This window comes from Arvicanthis niloticus, chromosome 18 (assembly GCF_011762505.2).
Source record: "Arvicanthis niloticus isolate mArvNil1 chromosome 18, mArvNil1.pat.X, whole genome shotgun sequence".
NCBI lineage: Eukaryota > Metazoa > Chordata > Mammalia > Rodentia > Muridae > Arvicanthis > Arvicanthis niloticus.
In genome coordinates this window covers 16,518,372-16,540,629 of record NC_047675.1, presented here as the reverse complement: position 1 = coordinate 16,540,629, position 22,258 = coordinate 16,518,372, and the positions used below count along the sequence as shown (strand labels likewise).

At 44.0% G+C, this 22,258-nt stretch overlaps 1 long non-coding RNA gene across 2 annotated transcripts in view; it reads right to left on the bottom strand.

Moving 5' to 3' along the window:
* Positions 1-7,877: 7,877 nt before the first annotated feature.
* LOC143434940 (uncharacterized) overlaps positions 7,878-22,258 on the bottom strand; it is a 65,420-nt gene continuing 51,039 nt past the window's right edge. The window contains exons 3-4 of one of the 2 annotated variants that reach the window (XR_013104823.1): positions 12,314-12,504; positions 7,878-9,503 (exon numbers count right to left, since the gene is read on the bottom strand). This is a non-coding gene — a long non-coding RNA (uncharacterized LOC143434940). The remainder of the gene's footprint in view (positions 9,504-12,313; positions 12,505-22,258) is intronic. The other variant, XR_013104822.1, reaches the window with a different exon arrangement.

Sequence of the window (22,258 nt, the reverse complement as noted above, 5' to 3'; positions counted from 1 at the left end):
ACTGTATGGTCAATTTTGGAGAAGGTCCCATGAGATACTGAAAAGAAGGTATATTCTTTTGTGTTTGGGTGAAATGTTCTATAGCTACCTGTTAGACCCATTTGGTTCATAATCTCTGTTAGTTTCATTATTTCTGTTTAGTTTCTGTCTTGGTGACCTATCCGTTGGTGAGAGTGGGGTGGTTAAGTCTCCTACTATTAATGTCTGGGGTTTTATATATGATTTAAGCTTTAGCAATATGTCTTTTACATATGTGGGTGCCCTGGCATTTGAGGTGTAGATGCTCAGAATTGAGATGTCCTCTTGGTAGGTTTTTACTTTGATGAATATGAAGTGTCCTTCCCTGTCTCCTGATCATTTTCAGTTGGAAGTCTATTTTATTAGATATTAGAATGGCTATTCCAGCTTGTTTCTTGAGTCTATTTGCTTCAAAAACCTTTTCCTGGGCCTTTATAATGAGATAATGACTATCTTTGTTGCTGAGATTTGTTTCTTGTATATAGCAGAATGATGGATTCTGTTTACTACACATTCATTGTTAGCCTGTGTCTTTTTACTGGGGATTTGAGTCTATTGACTCAAATGTTGAGCGATATTAATGGCTAATGATGATACTTCCTGTTAGTTTGATGTTGGTGGTGGTTGAGTGTGTGTGTGTGTGTGTGTGTGTGTGTGTGTGTGTGAGAGAGAGAGAGAGAGAGAGAGAGAGAGAGAGAGAGAGAGAGAGAGTTTCTCTTCTATTGGTTTTAATGGTGTGAAATTATTTATTTCTTGTGTTTTCTTGAGTATAGTTAGCCTCACTGGGTTGGAATTTTTCTTCTAGTGTCCTCTGTAGGGCTGAGTTAGTGAAAAGGTATTGTTTTAATTTGATATTGTTGTGGGGTAATTTGGTTTCTCCATCTATGGTGATTGAAGGGTATGACAGTCTAGGCTGACATCTGTGGCCTCTTAGCTCTTTAAGACGGCTGCCCAGACCTTTCAAGCTTTTAGAATCTCAGATTATAAATCAGATGTAATTCTGGTAGGTCTGCCTTTATATGTTACTTGGCCTTTTTTAGGCTAATCTGAAGTGGAAAAACCTGATCCCTGTGGATGGCACCTGGGATGGGCCCCTGAGCTGTATTAGAAGGAGAAAATAGACTGAACACAAAAATAAGTTACTCCCTGGTTCTGTACTGTAGGAGCAGTGGTCAGCTGCCTCTAGCTTCCGCTGCTGTGACTTCCTCATGATGATGGGCTATACCTCAGTCTGTGAGCCAAAATAAAGCCTTACTTTCTTAAGTTGCATTTGTCCAGGTGTTTTAGCACATCACCAGGAAAAGTAAAACAAGTTGGTCCCAGGAGCCCCGTCTGAGATTCAAATCCCTGGAACCTACTGGAAGACTCAGACTGAAGAGAGAGAAAGAAAGGGAGAAATAATAGACCATAACTCTCATTTAGTACAGAGAAGGCAAAAATCCAGAATCCATGATTCAGCATGCAGATCAGGCCAAGTATAGAAAACCATGGTAATCAGGGAATATTCTGCCTTTAAGCTGATTCTGAATTAGGAAAGGTTTATAAGGAAGGAACGGGTGCCCACTCACACGCACGCACATGCACACACGCGCACACATGTATGCCCATATATGTGTGTCCCCACTTGCCTGCACGTCACATACATCACAGCACACTTAGAAGTCAGAAACCAACTTGTAGGAGTCAGTTCTCTCCTACTTTCAAGGGGGATCTGGGACTTGAACGCATCATCAGGCTTGAAGACAAGTATCTTTTACCCACTGAGCCACCTCACAGGTCTGTAAAAGATTTTTAAATAAGAAAGAAAAGAGCCTTGCCCAAGCCCCAATGGACTGTCTCATCTCGTTTCCACCTGCTGACGTCCCTTTGAGCATCTGAAGGCACAGCATCACTGAGACTACAAAAGAAGTGGTGTTTGAGGCCCCATTCACTGGACTTGTATGTCTGTGTTCACAGGCGAACTGAAAAAGAGGCAGACTCAGCAAGGAGCTTGGAAGCCGACCCATTGGTGTGACGCTTCAGAGGCTCTACTGAGCCCTTTGGTGGGCTAAGGTAGGAGACTCTGGCAGAGCTGAATGACTTAGACCACTGTGTAATTGAGTTAAGAAAGCAGTTGATCATTCTGGGGGAGATGAGGAGAGGGGAAAGCAGAAAGAGCATCTGAGCGGGTCATTCCAAACCAGATGGAGAGAAATTTGTGTTGGGTCAGATTTCTCAGGGAAGTTTAATGGAAAACCAAATACCCTGCAAGTGAGCATCAGATCGGCAACTGCTCACCAAAGGATGGAAGGAAGGAATAAATGACAGAGTGAAAAAAGAGCGAGCTCAACCTAGGGGTGGACACTTATCTCCCTCCTCTGGGTATGCTGGGTACCTTTTATCCTGCAAGGAAGTATACTGGGGGTGGAGACTTCACCCTGCTTGGAGCCTTTTCAGGAGAGGTGGCAGCCATGGTGACAGCCAGAGCCTGTCAGACCCCAGGAACTAACTCCAGCAGAGCACAGCTTTGTTCCCTTTGGCCCTGGGCCAGGCCAAGTAGTGAAAGCTATCCCTGCTGAGACTGAGGAGTGGGGAGAAATGGGAGCCCCAAGGCAGCACCCCAGATTGAGAAGGCCAGATGGGTCACAGAGACTGTGCATGGGGATGGTGTCTCCCAACCATGACATTGTGCCTAGTGTACTCTTTTAAGGAAACAGTTGATACAAGCAAAGGGATCTCCTCATGCTGTCTTGGCCCTTACTAAAGTTTTATTTTAGTATCCCCTTAGCCTCCAGAGACCAATTGGCATTTGTTTGGAATGGGTAATGAGCTCTCGGAGATCCTGCCTACACTCTGTAAAAAGGTTTCATTATGCAGTGCTAGCTCCTTTCAAAAATATTTTTATTAATTCTTTAAGACTTCCATATGATATATTTTATTTTTTATTCAATGACAACTTCTCTCCCTGTAGTGCTAACTCTTAAATGAGTTTTTCTTTTATAGATTTTGGGGGAAATATCTGCAAGAGCATTAAAATAAATAAAATAAAACAATTAAAGGGTTTGAAATAAAGCACTGTGCGGACAGAAGGCACTTTTCAGGAGCCACAAGATTGTTGGGGGGAAATCTCAGTGCCTGTGTTCCCCCACTGACATAAGTTAAAGGCCAGAGAGGACCTTGAAGCCACAAGCCATAAAAACCTATTGTCACGACTGCCAATTACATGCCAGAACTAGATGACAAGACCTGATTCTGAAGATATCTCATGCTTTGGTTGAAAAGACATGAAGAAATCAAGCTAGGGGACTGTGAGCCTACTCAGTAGATGAAGATGCTTGCTTCTAAGCCTGATAACCTAAGACTGACCTCTGGAACCCACATGTAGGAGAAAGTAGTTCCAGCAAGTTGTCCTCTGATTCCCACATATGTGCATGCACACACACACACTCACATGGGGGCAGGGGGGAGCTGGGACTAAGACAGAAGCTTCCTCCCTAGTGACTGGCTGTCTTAGTGTCAAAAGGCACTATGTGAACTGCCAAGAGCGATTTGTACCCAATAGTCCTTCTCAGCCGTGGACCCTGAGTGCTGCACCATCAACATGTCAGATGAAATGTGATCATGTGTGCAACACTGGCACAAATAGTTATGGGTGTAACCAACTGCTTTCTGCATTCAAGGCTTACTCCACAGAGAAAACTCAGGTCTGGTACTTTAAACAAGAGCAAAAGTCCTTGATTAAAGAGGTTATAAGCCCTAAGGGGAAGCAATTGCTAATGTTTTCTTTAGTGGATGTGACATGCCTATCAAATTTTCTTCCAAAGATCAATGATTTTTCCCATAGATTATTGTTCCTGCTTTCCCTGGTCACACAGGCTTCTTTTAGAAGAGGGAGACAGTTACTGAAGAGATTTCTATGTGGCCAAAGGGTTAAGTTTAGCTCACTGTTGAATGGAGATGCTATACTTTTTCCCCAAGCCTTACCAAACATTGCAGAAAAGGGGACACGAAGAACATAAGTTAGGGACAAGGTAGGATGGACTTTTGTCCTCAGAGCATAACATGACCATTGAAATCTTTCAATCAGAGCGAGACCATCACAAGATTGAGCCTGCTAACATTTTCTCATGGAGAACAGGAAGAGCTCACAAGATACATGAGGCAGTTTGTACAAGTAGCTCACAATGTGTGACACTCAGGTCTACAGAGAGTTCATGAGATGGCACTATAAAATACGAAGCTCTTCCTCTCCCCAAGAATATAAGGGCTAGGGGGAATGGGGCCCCTTCTTTAGAGGTACAGCCACCAGTCAATTACCCATGCTCCTATAGGTAGCCTCCATTCACGCCCCCATAAGTAAACTCAGTTACACTCATTGGTTCACCACGCTAGACTTAAGTAGAAACTTTAACTGGTCAGTTATCGGTGACTTGTCTGTGGAAAACGGATATTTGTTTATATCCCCAAGAAAAGCAAGCATGACAATGAATTCTTCAGCTTCTGTGTAACTGGAAATGTCTTACTCTCTCCCCTATTTACAGTCTTGCCAGATGCAAATTTCTTGGCCAATGCATCTCTGTTGGCAGTGGTGATAATGGTATATATTTTAAATATAACACACAGAAACACACACACACACTGCCTTGCAACCTCCTGGTTTTCCACTGAGCAATCAGTTTGACTGAGAACCTGTTACTCGAGGCAAATCCCTTCTCTTTTGTTGTTTGTAAGAGTCTCCTTTGAATCCAGCAGTGTGATTGTATATCTTGATGTCTCTTCAAGCTTGTCTTAGTAGGTCAATGCCTTTTAAAGTTTGTATATCCAGTTATTCAAATTTAGGAGGAATTGAGCTGTTACCTCCTTTTTAAAGTCTAATTCTCTCTCTCTCTCTCTCTGTCTCTCTCTCTGTCTCTCTCTCTCTCTCTCTCTGTGTGTGTGTGTGTGTGTGTGTGTGTGCACTTGCGGAGACCAGAGAGGGCAATGGATCTCCTTTAGCTAGACTAGCAACAGTTATGAGCTTCCTGACATGGGTATTGGGAACCAAAATCAGGTCCTCTGCAAGACCAGCAACACCCTTACCTGCTGAGCCATCTCTCCAGCCCCATAACAAGCTCTTTCCCTTTCTCTTTCTCCCTCTAGGCCCAGTACTGACGCCATTTTTTTTTTTTTATGTCTTTGTTTAGTAAATATGCAGCCTCTGCTTCATCGAGAACAGTTTGTGTCACTTTATCATTTGGTGGGCTGTGTTTTCCATTTCATTGTACACAGTGTGACTTTGTTGTTGAAAATCAGATACTTGATAAAAACAGCCATGACAGCCAACCTTGGCAGCAAATTAATTAACAAAAGGATCAGCCTGAGGAGAAATCTTAATGTCTCCTCAAGTCTTCTCTGACCGTGTGTTTTCAGGGTTACGTGACTTTTTTCTTCCTTCCCTCCTCTTTTCCTTCCTTTCTTTCTTTTTCTTTCTTCCTTCCCTTCATTCTTAAAAAAAATGGTGTGTGTGTGTGTGTGTGTGTGTGTGTGTGTGTGTGTGTGTAGAGAGAGAGGCCAGAAGAGGGCATTATATCTGTTGCAGGAGGAGCTAAAGTCAGTTGTGAGCTGCCTGAGGTGGATCCTGGAAACTGAACTCAGGACCTCTGGAAAAGCGTAAATGCTCTTAACCGCCAGGCCATCTCTTCAGCCACTCTGTGTCCTTCACAACGCCTCCTTTAAAGTCTCACCTCAGCTACTCCTTAGATGACCCTGCTTCTCCACCCACAATCTCTTACCCCGAGTCTGAAGAACTTGCAACTTGCTTGACGTGCAGAGTGTTGCTGCTCACCTGAGGTCTGTACTAGGTAAAACAGAAACTGTCCTTCAGAAAGTTCCCCCAGAAAGGCCTGCAGGAGCAAGGAAGAACTCTATTCTTTCCAGTCCAGAGGAAGAAACTGGAAACCAGAATGTCACCTTCTCCAGACCTGTCTCTCCTTCACAGCAGCCCTTGCCTGTGTATGCAGGAGTGTCCTGAGCTCTCTTTGTAAGAGAACAAAACCACTTGCACCAAGATGGTGACAGTGGAGGTGGACAAAGGAGTTAGTCTGAGGTTTAATTAAGTTGAGTCTTACAGTTGACACTTTGTAGACCGGAGAAGCTGGAAGGCTGACAACTTTGTGTGATTCAACCTAATATTTTTGAAAGTAAGTTGGGACTTGGGGCTTGCTAGTTAGCTTACTGCAGAGAGCTAATGAAGGGGAAGGAATGGAGATGGCTTTGTGGGCTTTGCTAGGTGAGGAGGGAAGGCTGCCTGCTCAGGAGAGGGCATGAGGAGCCCAGCAGCCCTGCCTCCCAGCTTGCTTTCTTCACAATTCCTCTCTCCCCCCATCTTTAACTTTTCAGGGGACACAATTACCATGGGCTACATGTTTGCTATTAAACATGCATTTCTCCCACCTGGCTCCCTGTCTGACGTTTTAATGGTTTTGCTGGCTTAGCGTTTCATGGGCAGGGCACACAGAAAGAACATACTTTCAGCGCACAGTTTGAGGTCCGTGCACACTCCCTCAATGGTAATGCCATAGCAACGCGCCCTTAACTTTTTATTTCTTCAAGCCCGACCCTCATCTGGAAGGGTTCTGGGCCACATTTTCAAGCACTTTGGTGCCGATTATCATGAGGCTCCTGAGTTTATGGAGGGAAGGCTAGGAACACGCTGGAGTCTATGCTCAAATTACTATCCTAAACGATTCCATGGGGGGTTTCCTTCAGGGGTCACTGAGAGCCAGGGTGGAATGTTTTTCCTTCTCCGATTTATCCCAGGCCTTGGGGCACGAGAACCATAAATGCAGGTAATGTGTTTAATAGCCAGATTCTCTCGGCTCATTTTCCACGTCTCCCCACCCCCAGTGATAGTCATGAAACCTCACAAAGCTAGCTGGAGACACAATTTGCAGTACCCTGTTTCTGCAAAGGCAAGAGATTTATGTAGCTGAGAGGCAAAGAAAGATGACCTGAAGCCCAGGTCCCTTTTTTTTGTCTGTGGCTCCACCAGACACTAATGACAGTCCAGCAGGGAGGTCCAAGCTGCAAAGCACTGTCCGTAGGTAATAAGTTCCCCACTGCTGGCTATACAAGCAACATCCAGACTAGCTCACCGAAGGCACGTGCTACTGGAGGTGTGTGCATCTGGTTGGACGCCGAACTAGATTTCACTCCCCTGATGTGTAACTTTTGCTTTCCGTGGTTTCAGTTACCCATGATCAAATTTCAAACGGAAAACTCTAGAAAGAAAAATCTCACAAGTTTTGAGTTGCGTGTCTTTCCAAATGCTATGAGGAAATTTTGCTCTACCCTGCTGGTTGTAAATTATCCTCCGACCAGCTATCCTTGCTATACCTGCTACCCGTTGACTAGTCACATGATGTGAGGACATCTCAAGACTTGTGCTCAAGTGGCCCTTTCATGGAGAATAATAAGGCTGTGTCATTTCATCGCATGTGGGCTTCTTATTGGATATAAGGAAGGTGTGTGTGGTAAACTAAGAGAGGGAGAGTCGGCGAGCACATTCACATAGCTTAGATTATCATGCAATAGATCAAAGTTCATCACAGGGATATGTAGACTATATAAAGTGCCATTCTATCCGTTTCAGGCATCTGCAAAGGTCTTAAACTGGATTTCTCCCAGGCCAGTCATATTGGTACACACTTGTAATCCCAGCACTCGGGAGGCAGAGGCAGGTGGACCCCTGTGAATTCAAGATCAGCCTGGTCTACACAATGAGTTCCAAGTCAACCAGGACTACATAGTGAGATCCCATCTTAAGAGAAAAAAAAAGGGGGGGAGCCATATATAAATCATAAAACTTATGATAACAAGCATCTCCTGAACTAAAGCCCTCATTGTTTTGATCAACATTTATTATATTTATTAGGTACTTCCAGAATTTATTATCAATAGGAGCTGACCTCAAGGATACAGCAATGACCAGGAGGTACACATGAAGTTTACCCTTGGGGAGCATCCGTCCAGCACAATGACAGTGGCATACACGTCATTTACAGCAAGGTAGTGACCATAGCTGTGGCTCTACAGTGTTTGACCAGGTCCTTTAAACAGACATTTCCAGACCCTCTGAGGCCAAGCGTTCCTTTACAGGTGATGCCACTCAGGGTCCAGTGTCTTTAGTTCAATGTCCTCAACCATGTCTCTGTTTAAGAGTCCTATTTCCCAACCCTTTGGGGCACAGAGCACATAGGAAAGCAGAAACGAGCTACCTGTCCTGGGTCATGTTGGGCGCCACAAGGAAGTTATTCTGGAAGCAGGAACAAGAGGCCAAGGAGGGGCATAGACGTGATATCTGAGCTGTGTGCTTCTCAAAACCTGCGTCTCACTGTCTGCTTTTTAAGTCTCCTTGCATCTCTGGTTCTTCGGCTGCCACGGTGCTTTTTCCTCAGAGTTTCTACAGAAAGTTCTAGAGTTCTGGAGCTTTAGTGCTCAAACATCCTGTAGGATGTAATTCTCCGGGGCTTTGGAGCTTGTAGAACATGAATAGTGTTAGCTAAAATCTAGTTTTCATTTTTATTTATTTATGTTTATATTTCATGTGCATTGGTGTTTCGCCTATGCGTTTGTCTGTGTGAGGGTGTCAGACCCGCTGAAACCAGAGTCGCAGACAGTTTTGAGTTACCACATGGGATTTGGAAATTTAAATGGACTCCTCCAAAAGGGCAGTTTTAATCACTGAGCTGTCTCCTGAGCATCCCAAAATCTAGACTTCAAATTTCAGCAAGTTTAATGATTTTAAGTATCGAGCAGCACAGACCTAGCCTGTTAGGAAATGGAGTGTCTGATCTGTTCTCATTAGTATGTCAAGAGGGAACTTCAGAATATGCATGTTGCCTCAAGACCCCACCTGAAGTAATATAGCAGCAGTATGGAGTCCCTCGGAACAAGGTGCACACCCCAGTGTTGGCACGGCTAGTTGACAGATCCTGGATAAATCCCTTAGCTTCTCGTTGCCTCAGTTTCTTCATCCGTCAGCTGTAGACAGTTTCCTCATTCACAGGGTTGTTGAAGAACTGAATGAGCCATTAGACAGGAACTGTCCGAAGTGACTGAGCTGAGCCTGTGTCAGAGCTGTCAATGGCAGCATATGTCAGCATCCTGGAATGATTACCAAGTCCCCCAAAGCTTTCCCATGGCAGCCTATTGACCATTTTCTTGACCCAGAAGCCAAAGTGGAATGATGACAGTCCAGACTTCAAAGTAAAAGGAGATACTGTGTGTGCAAGAATAGCCCACACTTTCACAAGTATCAGAAGCTTCCTCCTTTCCAGCACCTGAGGAGAGAAGAGAGCATTTGCTCCTGTATCATCCCACCGACCCCCAGACTCCTATGCCAGAAATATGAAAGATGGTCTTGACTTTTTATACTCACGGCAATGTGCAAATCAATAAAATAGTGCCCAGGGAGGGACAGTCAATATTTGCCTCTGGTTTTTAAGGTTGTTAAAATGCACACGGGCCTGAGAGAGAACACAGACTTTCTTATCCTTCCAATACATTTGAGAAGAAGATTCAGAATACAGGAAAGTTCTCTTGGATTGCTTTGGACTCAGCTTGGTGTAATGGATGCTATGGGAAGTCCATGTGTGAGCAGTTCGTCATAAAAGTAGGTCACTGCTAACATATGACCATGGACAAGTGTCCTCTTTGGATTTGATTTGGACATGGGCGGAAGTGGCTATTTAAGTGTCTTTTTTAGCTCTGGGAGTTTAAGGTTCACTGCTACCTTTTCTTCTCAAATGAATAATGTGACAGTGTTCTCGAGGACTGATAGTTAAAAGAACAGCCAAAAACTCAGACACTCCCAGTGGCTCAGCGGTGCCTGCAAGGATGTATAGTAGTGTCCACCTTCAGAGGAAGCTACTACTCTGTGTTCCTGGCGATGGTACCTTGTGGAAAGCCAACCTTTGCCGCTAGGTCTCTAGCTTTTCCAAGTAACACCAGAAATCTGAATTTTTCTTTTTTTTAAGGGCAGACCTCACATTTTCAAAGGTTCGTTCAGAAAATTGTTGTCTGAGCTAACAACCTGTTTGGGATATGCTCTGTCCTCCCCGCCACCACCACCACCAAAAAATCCAGGGCCAGATCATGGAGCCAAAGAAGCCCTGGTCCTAAACTGACCCCAGAGTATCATCTTCAGGAGGAACTCAGGAGTGCAAACAGCTCGGCCCTCTTGCTGTGGTTATTGTTGTGCTCCAGTTCTTTCCGCTAAAAATCAATACAATCACCTTTGGCCCAAACTGGGGAAGTCCAAGCTGGGCCCAAAACCCAAAGCAAACAAGAGTCCTGCTATTTCCGGGAGTCAGTGGCCCTGAGTCAAGTGATGTTCAGAGCTCTTAGATGTTTGATTCGACTTTTCAGGTAGCTGACGCCCAAAGGCCCTGGTTATCGTCAGTTCCTGGGCAGCCGAGCTATCAAACCTTTCCCCTGGTTGAGTCATAGAATTACTTTCCCAGAATTGTTAAGAGACAAGTACCCAAGGGGTGATGGCCTCCCACCACACTGGTCCAGGAAACAGAGGGAGTTGAGCCCTTGTTCCATAGGGGCCTGTGTCCTCCTTACCCGGCATCCATTCATGGCCATGATGTATGGATATGTTCTTTTCCTTGGTAACTGCTCACATTCCACAAACCAACAAAATGGAAACCCCAGGAGGCCTGAACCTTGGCCTATCTTGCCCAAAGCTGAGTCCCCAGCTGTCATAACAGCCAGGACAACCTCGGAAGGCTACTGTCCCACAGGGTGACATCACCTGCCAACACCAAGCCATAGCCTCCTCAAACCTGAACACTTCAGTCCATCCTTGAGTTTGCATAGCACCGTGTGTCCACTGCTACAACCTGCTTAGCCACTGGAGATGCTTCTGCCCTCTTCCATGTGGTTCTAGGCCCCAGAGACAAGGCATGTTAGCAGTTGATGAATGACGTCAAGGGGGTGTTGCAGTATCTCCAAAACCAGGAAGTCCATTGCTTTCTAAAGCATTCTGCTATTTCTTTGGAGGTCTTTGTCAGATAGACTCCTCTTAGAACACATATCTGAACCCAGGTGATTTACTTACATCAGGACTGGTGTTACCTCATGGGGTCACACATACTGAGCCTGTATCCTCTTCCAAGTCACAGCCTCTGGGGCTCACAAGCATCATGTGTCTTTGAATCTTTTGAATAGTTTTAGTCAGGGTCAAACACATTTATTCTTAGTTCACTCTCCTAAAAGCAGAGAGTGATACCCACAGGTAGAAGGGAAGTGGAAAGAAGACAAGAGACGGTAACTAGGAAGTCCTGAACAGAGCACACAGCTGCCTGCCAGCACTCTTACTTTCAATGTGCGTTTTAAGGCCACATGTCTGGTTTTCCAAAATGCACCTTTCTCATTCATGTCTGAATACACACATTAAAGAAAATAAGCTCATACCCTTGGTCCCAGCCACATTTCCATGTGAATGTACTCATTAGCTATGGGCTGAGAAAACATCTTGGCCCCAATCACCCCTGGGATTCTAGACCCCCATGGAGAACATCAGGTGTGTGTGTGTGTGTGTGTGTGTGTGTGTGTGTGTGTGTGTGTGTGATTTGTTTATAAAGATGGGCTTTTCTTCTAAAAACATGTTTCTGAAAAATGTTTGTAAATGGTAAAGATCCAGTGACTGAGAGCAATAGGCCCAGGATAATGACATCATCACAAATGGCCCAGTCTCTTTGGGTGTCCAGAAAATAATAAATTTTTACAGAGACCCTAGCTGTGCCTCTCTTGCTTCTGAGGATCCTCTATCGGGAAGAACATCAAACCTCAGCCAAGGCCCTCCAGATGCCTAGCCACTAGCTTACATATCTAGCTAGGCCTCATGAGATACTCACCAAGATTTCACTGGTAAGATCCAGAACCCCTGGGCCGAGCAGGAGCAAAGCACCAAGAAACCAGACAAGTAGATGTGCCATGGCACGTGGCTAGCTGAACTTTTATGGCAGAGAATGAAAACTACATGTTCAACTGGAGACCACATATGCTTGAATACTGGGTTATTTTTTTCCCCTAAAATTATTTATCGGATAAAACAAGGTTGGACATATTGAAATCTGTGTAAAGGATCTCACTTTATAAGAGACCATCTCAAATACTTCATTTGAACAGACAGTGCTAGGTTATCAAAACTGAAGCCTGAAATAACTTCATGTCTCTGGCTTGGGGAACTAAGGAAGGTGTTCTGCCACAAGCACCAAGGGAAAACACTGAAGGCAGACAGAAGCTCTGCTTGGAAGTATGAACTTACCAGAGTAAGTCCTGACTGCTGTTGCATACAGTATTTTGACCGCTGTCAAATGACTGGTTCAGAAAGCCACAGAGCGAGTCGTCAGTGCTGAGGATCCTGGATGTCCTTGTCCTCCATGGATATACTTGTACATTAGGACATTGTCACCAGCAGTGCCAGCACCATTCACAGATTAAGACAGGACAGGTAACCTCAAGGCACAAAGGAAGACCATCTTAATAAGAATCAAAGGTCTAATCTGGCAAGAAGACATACAACTATAAACATATATGACCCAACAAGAAAGCCTAAAATGTATGAGACAATAACTGGCAAAACTGAAAACAGGCAACATAATAATAATAGCTCTGTTTCTCTTTTACCAGGATCTGCCAACATGGGCCGGATTCACACCAAGACCATGAAGTTACACCAAGACTGTGAAGAAGGCAGCTTGGATCATCATCTAGAAGAAGTACACATACCTGCTTAAGGACTTCCACAGCAACAACCATCTGCGCACAGAGATCACCATGATCCCAGTAAGGAATTTCCCAACATGCTATCGGCCTGTGTCATGCAGCTGATTAAGTGGATTCAGAGAGGTCCTGGGAGCTGTAGCTCTCTCAGGTTGCAGGAGGAGGAGAGAGGGGATGTTCCAGATAATTAAAGTGAAAATTTCTGCTTGTGCCATGTGATGTAGACTCATGTGATGTTTTTCTGAGTCAGACCCGTGAGAGGATATGTGATGTTTGAAGAGACTATAGGTAGGATCCAAAGGACAGGGATGGGGAGCTTCCATAGCTAGCTATGCAATAATTTATTGGTCTTGCATCTTCACTGATCTTCACTTTGTTGAGAAAGGCACAGCCAAAAATGTCTCCTGGCATTCTGGCTGGTTCTGGTTGCTCCCGTTAACGCGTGCTGATTCAACAGAGGAGGCCTAGCTGTTTCTGCTGGATTGTGCGACCTCTGCTGATTCATGTTTTTGTTTTGTTTTGTTTTGTTTTTGTTTTTGTTTTTGTTTTTGTTTTTTGACAATTTTTGAACTAGACTGTTGGTATCCTAAACTGGACTGCAGGTATCCTGGCAATAGAGATTGAAATAGCCCCAAAGAACTACTTTTAAATAGGTCCACATCCTCTTGTCCTATTCACCATCTTTTCTCTCCTACTTTTGGAAGGTGGACTAGAAGGGGGAGTCGAAGTGTTTGAGAACCCTTGTTAAGATAGGTTCAGAAAAATCTAAGTCTACATCCTGAAGTCGTGGCCCCGAATCGGAGATCCCTGAGGTAGATCCTGATCCCAAGGGAATACAGAAGCTTCTAGATTTCCATACTCTCTCCAGCCTGAAGGTCACTCAGCCTACAGTTGGGATGAATTTCAAAATACCATATGAAAATGTTTGAATCTGCTATGTAATGTTTTCAATATAACTGAGTATAGCTAAGAATAATATTATTTAATTGCTTAAATGTGCCATCATACATTGTGAGTAGAATAGTTTAGCAGGAGATCAATAAGAAGCCAGAAGACACAGATAGCACTCCAAACCACGAACCCTGACAGACATCTACACAGAACTCTCTACCTCAGAATGACAGAGACACATTCTTTTCAGGGAGACGTGCAGTATTCACCAAGGTATACCATATGCTAGCTTCTATATTAGAGCTCAGGGCTTCTAAAAGGGTTGAAATAACACACAAAATGATCTTTGACGGGATGAAAAGACGTTAGAAATAAGAAACAAAAACACACCAGCCACACACGTTCACAAACCAAACCCTCCTGACCAATCAGTGGCCAGCAAACAAACTATGGGCAAAACCCAAAAAAACACTTCGAGATGAATAAAAGTGAATCGAATTCACAATCCACAAAATCTGACAGGACAGAGCTAAACCTGCCAACAGGAGCCTTTATGGTTGGTTATCAGTGCTCTTTAAAAAGATGTCGGGCGGGAGAGAGACGACTGGGTGGTTAAGGGCACTCACTTCTCTTGCTTTGCTTCACAACACCCATGTGGTGACTCACAGCCTGTGTATTTAGATACCCAAGAATATAAATGAATAAATAAAGAAATAAAGCAAACAAGCAAGCTTGAAAATGAAGAACAAAAATATATTTCAATGATCCAGGGAATGGAGAGAGGGCCCAGTTCTTGCAAAGGAGTCCCAGCACCCACAACCATGTGCAAGTACAGTTCCAAGGGATTCAGTGCTCTCTTGAGCACATAAGTGGCCAGTACTCTCTGTCCTCCTTAGTGTGCACATGCATACACACAGGCAAATACCCACATACCTTTTTTTTTTAAAGGATCTTAAAAGAATATCTAAAAGCTGATGACTTAAGCGTCCATCTTGGGAAACTAAAGAAAGAACAGATGAAGCCAAAATGGCAGGAGGGAAGGAATAAAGATTATGGTGGAAATAAATGAATCACAGCTTTAAAAAAAAAAAAAAAAGAAAAGAAAAAAATCAATGAAATCAAAGGTTAGTTCTTTGAAGAGATCAACTAACTTGACAATTTTTTAAGCCAGAAAAAAAGAGAAAAGACTCAAATGCTAGAGCTAGGAATGGAACAGTGAAGTAGTGGAGATTACTCATTCCAAATACAACACACCACTACTTCTGCAGATACTGACAGGCTGATTCTACACAGAAAGGTAAAAGGACGGTAGTCAGTCATCTTGAAAAGGACAGAGAGGAAGGGCTGATGCTCCTTTGCTCCACGCTATCACAGATGACAGACTGCCTGTGTATCCATGTGTGATTCCCTCCCTACTGCTTTTAGTACAGCTTCTCCAAGTTCTCATATGAATCCGAGCAAACTGGCTGCGAAAAGACATTGCATTTGTAGCATTCCCTGCTTCTTGAAGACACAAATCACATTTTTCCTCTTGTATCTCTAGGACCTAAGAGAATGCCCCAAAGAGAAAAAAATCATTAAATATTTTGAATAGATGGGTAGATGATGCATGCTTGGATAGATGGATGGATGGATGGATGGATGGATGGATGGATGGATGGATGAGTGGATGGATGGATGGATGGATGGATGGATGGATGGATGGATGGATGAGTGAGTGGATGGATGAATGGATGGATGGATGGATGGATGGATGGATGGATGGATGGTGGGTGGATGGTTAGATGGATGGATGGATGGGTGAATGAGTGGATGGATGGATGGATGGATGGATGGATGGATGGATGATGGGTGGATGGATGGATGGATGGATGGATGGGAGGATGGGAGGATGGATGGGTGAATGAGTGGATGGATGGATGGATGGATGGGAGAATAGATGGTGACTTCAGAATTATTTGCCTTTGTACAATGAATGAGACGAAGTGATTTTCTAAATGAGTAACCCCCATAAAACACTCAACCAAAAATCCAGGCTACCCCATCTCCAACTCCTCCATGTTCTCCTATGTAACTAGTATGGTGTCACTCACTATATCAGCATCAAGTGGAGGATTCATGGGTTGTAGTGGATGGACATCTAAATGTCCTCTGGGTATAGGTTCTGCTATCCTTGGATGAGTGAGTTTGTTTGGCCTTGTCCAAGTATAGTTGGTAGAATTAGCCTTATATTTGAAAAGCCAACTTAGTAGAACACTTCATCAAATCTTTCAAAACAGTAATGTCTAAATACAATATCCTAGTTCTCTAACATCCTACAGCCACTTGGAGCTCCTTTTGTAAGAAGTTTTCACAGCGCCCTATCAGAACTCACAGTGTGTTCTGGGCAAAGGAACTTTAATAATCTCATCACCCTGTAAACATGCCCTAAATTGGGTAGTTTGAGATAAGCTGTTAGTTTATATCACTGGCTGTCTTAGAACTCTCTCTCTCTGTAAACCAGGCTAGCCTCAAACTCACAGAGATCCACTTGCCCCTGCCTCCTGAGTACTGGGATTAAAAGTGTGGGTCATCACCCAGCTTAAATTTCATTTTTTTATTGCCAACAGAAAGAACACTGTAGCTAGGAGCTTTGGGGTACCTGGAATTGGACAGGTAGTCACATGCGTAGCAGAGAGGGCAAGGGAATTTCTTCTGGTCATTATTACTAAGAAAATGCCCCCAAAGAGAAAGAACCATTATGGGAGGAAAGCTCACAGTTCACCTCTGAGTCTCTATTTTGAAGATATTCTAGTCCAAAATTGGATTCATTCTTGGAGATTTCAGCAAAGAAAGTGGCTTAGTCTAATAACAGAATTTTAAGTCTCTTGTTTTTTTTTTGTTTTTTTTTTTTTTTTACCAAGACACTCACTCAAGGTCACTCTGGCGTCAGCCATGAGAGGTGTGAGCAGGGCTGACTTCCACACAGTACCTAGAAGCAAGTTTAAAGCTTGCTCACGAATTCCCCAAACCACCCAATTATCTGGTTCTCACAGCAATGGTCTACTATGTATGATAATTTCTTCCCCTAGGAATGCTAAAGATACTCCCCTGCCACCATCATAAAAAAGAAAAAGAAAAAAAAAATTAAAAAACCAAAACGAAACAAAACAAAGAAACAAACAAAAAACAAACAAGCGTAACCCTTGTTAAGGGAAGACAAGTCAGAGTTTTAAAGTAAGAAAGTTAGACATTTTCCCACTGGTCTCCTAGGACTCATCTTTTATTATTCCAGAAATGTTATCGTTAAAGCCATCTATATCTTTAATCTGCTTTTTGAAGTAGCACTTTATAGCAATTCTACAGAGAGTTTTCTTTCAATGGCCATTAAAAAACCCTTAAAGATTAGTAAAAAGCTGAACTTCAATGCAAAATGGGATTAGGATTTACCTTTTCCCTAGTTTGATTTTTCAGTATGTAAAGACAGAACTGGACCCTGCAGCCGGAGAGGAAATGTGGCCTTTTTCTGCGCCTACGAGACACCTTGGCTCGTGGAAATGTGCTCTTGAATGACATAGACCCCCCTTACAGCACACTTCTTTGTCAACTTGGCTGCTGCCACGGAGACACATTTGGGGGGGGGTGTTTTTATTTTGTTTTGTTTCAGAGCTGGACATTGAATCCAGGATCTCAAGCTAGGCGGGAACGGCAGCGCAACCTTCAGCTGCATCTATTTGAGAAGGTTAGCTGCAGCACATACCATGAACCAGAGGACTTGAGAATCTCGCTCTGTGTGGTTAGGGGTGGGGGGGACAAGGAAAGCTGACCAGCACACACCAGTGCTCTCTCCATGCCTGACCAGCTATGTGCCTGTGGACACATTAAAAGGAAATTGAAGTGCCCGGCTCCCTGGGAACTAAAGGGACAGAAGATTAATTAGCGCCAGTAGACTCATCCAGAACCATATAAAGAAATAGAGATCTGGAATTCCAGTAACCCTGGCACCGGCTTTCCGGAATCTCAAGGGATTCTTCCTGCCCCACTTTTAATCCCATTGCTCCTTTTGTGCTGAGGTGTTTTGTTTGTTTGTTTGTTTGTTTGTTTGTTTGTTTGTTTTAAATAAGATTGGACTTTTATGTATCCCAGGCTGGCCTCAATGCAGCTAAAGATGACCCTGAACTTCTGACCCTGTCTCTTCCTCCTGAGTACATGTACAGACATGTAACACAATGCCTAGAACCTTCAAGGAATGGTAACATTCAGTCCTATTTTAATAGTAAGATTTTTTTTCTGTTATGCTGATTATTAAATTATCTTCTGTTTGTACAAACTGATTTCTACATATGAATCAATAAAAATCCATTTTCAAAAAATGTATAGAATAAATTTACTGAATCAAAAGGAAAATGCTAAGTACATATGGATCTAAGAGGTTCATAGACATGGCAAAAATCATAAGAACAACGCACACACATAATTTAAGTCTAGAAAACTCTAACCAGCCCAGCCATGGTTTGAATATGAAACAGCCCCAAGGCTCATGTGCTTAAGACTTGGTCATTGGCTGATGATGCTACTTTGGGAGGTGATAGAACCTTTTAAGAGGTAAGGGAGAGGGGAGAGAAATGGGTCACAGTACTCATGCCTTTGAAGATTACGCTTTGTCCCTTGTTCTCTCTGTCTCTCTTTCTCTGTCTGTCTCTCTCTGTCTCTTACACACACACACACACACACACACACACACACATACACACACCAATCCCAGCCATCTTGTAGTGAATACCTCTGCTCAGTCACATACCTGGCCACTGCTATGTTCTGTTTCCACTTCTGGTAGCAATGGAGTGAGCCAGTGACAGTGGACTCCCCCCACCCCCGCATCTGACTTGGGGATGAGAACCTGATGCACATGCCTCATGGTCAAGGACTCAGGCCAAGTAGTACAAGGTCCTCTGCTCTACGTGCAGTGCTTCCTCCCTTCATGTGGCCAACTCCCAGACAGAGAGATATGGTGTCCAGTCTGATGAACAGGGTGGAACCCAAGTGATGGAGCAGGAGAGAAAAGGAAAAGGCCATGGGATTCTACATCTGACCAACAGGGAATTCACTTAGGGAATCTGTCCACAGGGTTAAGCTTTGGAAAGCAACACTCAGCTCCCCAAACAGCCGGACTCTAGACTTCAGGCCTTTTCTTTTTGCAGCAATCTGCCTGTGGCTCAAAAAAAAAAAGAAAGAAAAAAAAAAAAAAAAAAAAAAACCAGCTCAGATCTGGCCTCCTGGCTCAGTGTCAGTCTCCAGGGGATAACCCCAAAAGGGGTGTGTGTGTGTGTGTGTGTGTGTGTGTGTGTGTGTGTGTGTGTGTGTGCTAAGTCAATACAGGGCATCTGACAGGGATGGGTACCAATAGGAAGAATTACAAGGCTACATGGGACTAATCTTTAGCATCCCATTTTTTTTCCAGTGGATTTTTGGGTTGTAGTTGCCATGTGCACCACTGTAGGAGATGTTGGGGTCCATTTGTCTCTATGCAACAGAGATCTGTAGCTCCTTACCGTTCTGACTCCCGATGTTTCCAAGTGCCTTCTAGGAAGCAAAGTCAAATGGCAGGACTAAAATTTTTCTAAGAGCTTCTCTCACGATGTAGAGTGTGTAGAAGACAGTATTTCGCCTTGGTGCTAACGCATGCAAGAACCGAAGACATTTACTAAACAGTGAGTTTACATCACAGGGCTTCTGGTTATACCACGACCCTGGCAAATGGCAGGTTCACGGGGAACTTTTCCGGTGGTCACCAGAGATGCCCTGGTCCAGCCAGTAACCCTCCCTTGGTTCCTTTTCTCATTAGCAAAGCTCAGGCGAGTATCTGTATCCAAAGTCTTCATAGCATCCTTACTATTCAAAATGACAGAGGCTAGACCAGCTTCCTGTAACAGGATCTTTAAAGAGTTTCAATTCTACCCATCCAATTAGAAATAGAGTCAGTGATACATGCTGGGAAAATAAATGTAGTGAGCTGCAAAGGAACTTGAGAGGTCACATGCAGTTTAAATGTAGGAAAGAAGGAAAATCAAAATACCTGTGTTGGATGACTGTAGTTTATAATCTACATGAATCATCTTTAGCACAATATTTGCTGGTCTCGGCTGTTGGGGTGCAGTGTGGTTTCTGCATTATAAAGCAGACTTTATAAAAGTATAAGAACCGAGTCATGTGAGAATTTGCTTTGCTCAGATACAGTCAAGTCTGATGGAAACAGGAGGGAAGAAGAAAGGATTTTCAAAGAATAGGGCTCCTCAGAGAGCTGTGAATCCACTAGCTGCTCCACCAGTCACAGTTTCCCTGTGTCTCAGTGAACACCTTGTCCTAGGAACTTCACACATGATCCCTAATGTACTTCATGACTTGCCCCCCACCCCCCAAACAGTCATGTGCTAGAAGCAGGTCTCACTTTGGTGGTGACAGGTGGTAGAACCTGGGAGACACTGGGGGCTGTGTCACAGGTAATTAGGACTTCACTGGGAATATTGTGCTTTTCTCTTTGGTGCACTAGCACTCAAAGGCAATTTATACATATTTCCAGTTGGGTGGATATCTGGTCGATCAGCTAGTTGTTTGGTTGACTTCATTTGGTTTTTGTTTGTTTGGTTCTGGAGGGGTATGTGTTGTTGTTTGGTTTGGGTTTTTGTTTTATTTGGAGTTCTGTTCTGAGATAGAGTCTCACTCTATAGCCCAGGCTAGTCTAGGACTCACTATGTAAACCCTGGCTGACTTCACATTTGAGGTGATCCTCAGCCTTCCAATTACTAATGACAGGCCTGAGGCCCATGCCAAACTTGCTTGTGTCTTGATGCTATCTGTGAGGCTTTCACCAGAACCATTCATATACCAACAACATGGTCTTAAACCTTTAGAACTGGGGCCCGTTGACTTCAGTAAAACCCCCAGTCTCTGATACTTTCTCACAGCAGCACAACATAGACTGACACACATGCTCTGATCATGCATATGGCCTTCTTCCTCCAGCACAGAGAGGAATGACAACATAGCAGGATTGATGAAGGCGATAGAAAAAAATACTTGAAACAGTTAGGCCTAATAGCATCTGGAGTTGTTTTCAAAAACTTCACAAACAATGGACGCCAGTCATTACTCATCTGTTCTGTCATGGCAGGTGACATGCGTCTTTGTCCATCGAGCAGGCCACTGATGTTGCTGGAAAGAGGAGCTGAATCTGCTGGACCATCTCTGCCCTGGGGAGTGGGAGGAGGTGTGTCATCAACACCCCTAGATGAAAACACAAGCCTGAGGTGATTTGGTATATAATGGCTCCCTAGTTCTTTCTGATATACAAGTCTGAAATGAATGTTCTCTTTTGACTAAACCCCAATCCCCACAGTGAAGCCTCCTCCTTCTTTGGCCACTTCCTTCCTCCCATGTTCCTTTCCTATTATACCACGTTGGTTCATTTTGTGTGCATATATGCACATACATTTGATACAATGCTTCCCGTGGCACTCCTGTTTGGGTCAAGGAGCAAGTTTAAGAGTTACTTCTCTTCTTCCACAGTGCCGGTCCCAGGAGTCAAACTTAGGTTGTCAGGCTTAGTGGCAAGTGACTTTACCTGACTTCTCAAATCCCTATCTTAGGGTCTGTTTTAGGGGCAACCCAAATCATGACTCTGATGTTTCTCTTCTTAATACTGCTACAGAGACTACCACTAGAAACAGGGCCTTGCTCAGGTTAGGAACATGCTTCTGCCCCCCCCCCCCCCCCCCATGTCCCCAGTCCTGACTATCTTTTATGCCTGTAAACTTAATCTTGTTGTTTCAAGAATGAATACTCAGGGTATTTCAAAGGTCAAAATCCAGGAACATCTACCAAACCATCTTTTTAAGCAAAACTCTAGGTGTCCCCTTTGCCACCCATTGGCTTGTAAGGCCTGAAGACACTGGTGAGTCAAGCAAAACGCACAAAGGTCACAAGTCAGAGCCAAGCACTGATTGTCAGATCTCAAAAGGCAATCCAAAGGTTTCTGTAAAGTATCTCACGAGGGGAATGCAAAAGGCAGTTTGAGGGCAGTAGAAAGCCACTTGCAGCCACCGGGTCTCGTATAGTCACAGTTGAATCATAATTTTAATGCCAGACATGGCATTTATTAAAGGAGCCCTTGATAGGGGGAAAGCAGAGCATTAGGGATGTCGAGCCACAGTCCCGGTGGTTGATTTGGAAATCCCTGCATCTAACACAACCTTGTACTCTTCAAAGAGGGAAGAAAATGCTTCTGAGGCTCACCCTGCCTCCATTAGAGGACTAGATTGTCATCCGTGGATGGAAGTCTTTTCTGGGAGACACCACCAATGCTTGCGATTGAATAGTCTCCCTGGCTCTGTGTTGCCTCTGCTGAGAGGAAATCTCTCCTCTGCAGCAGTTCTCAGCATCTTGCCATCTTCCCAGGCTGAATCCTGATACCTCTGCACCCTCCCCCACATTAGCTTGATATCCTAATGTGACTAGAAGGCTGCAGAGACTCTCCCAATGATCAATGACAGCTCCAATCAAAGCCACCCAGACAGGCCATGCACTCACGCGGCTGCTTGATATAAAAGGTGTTTTATTT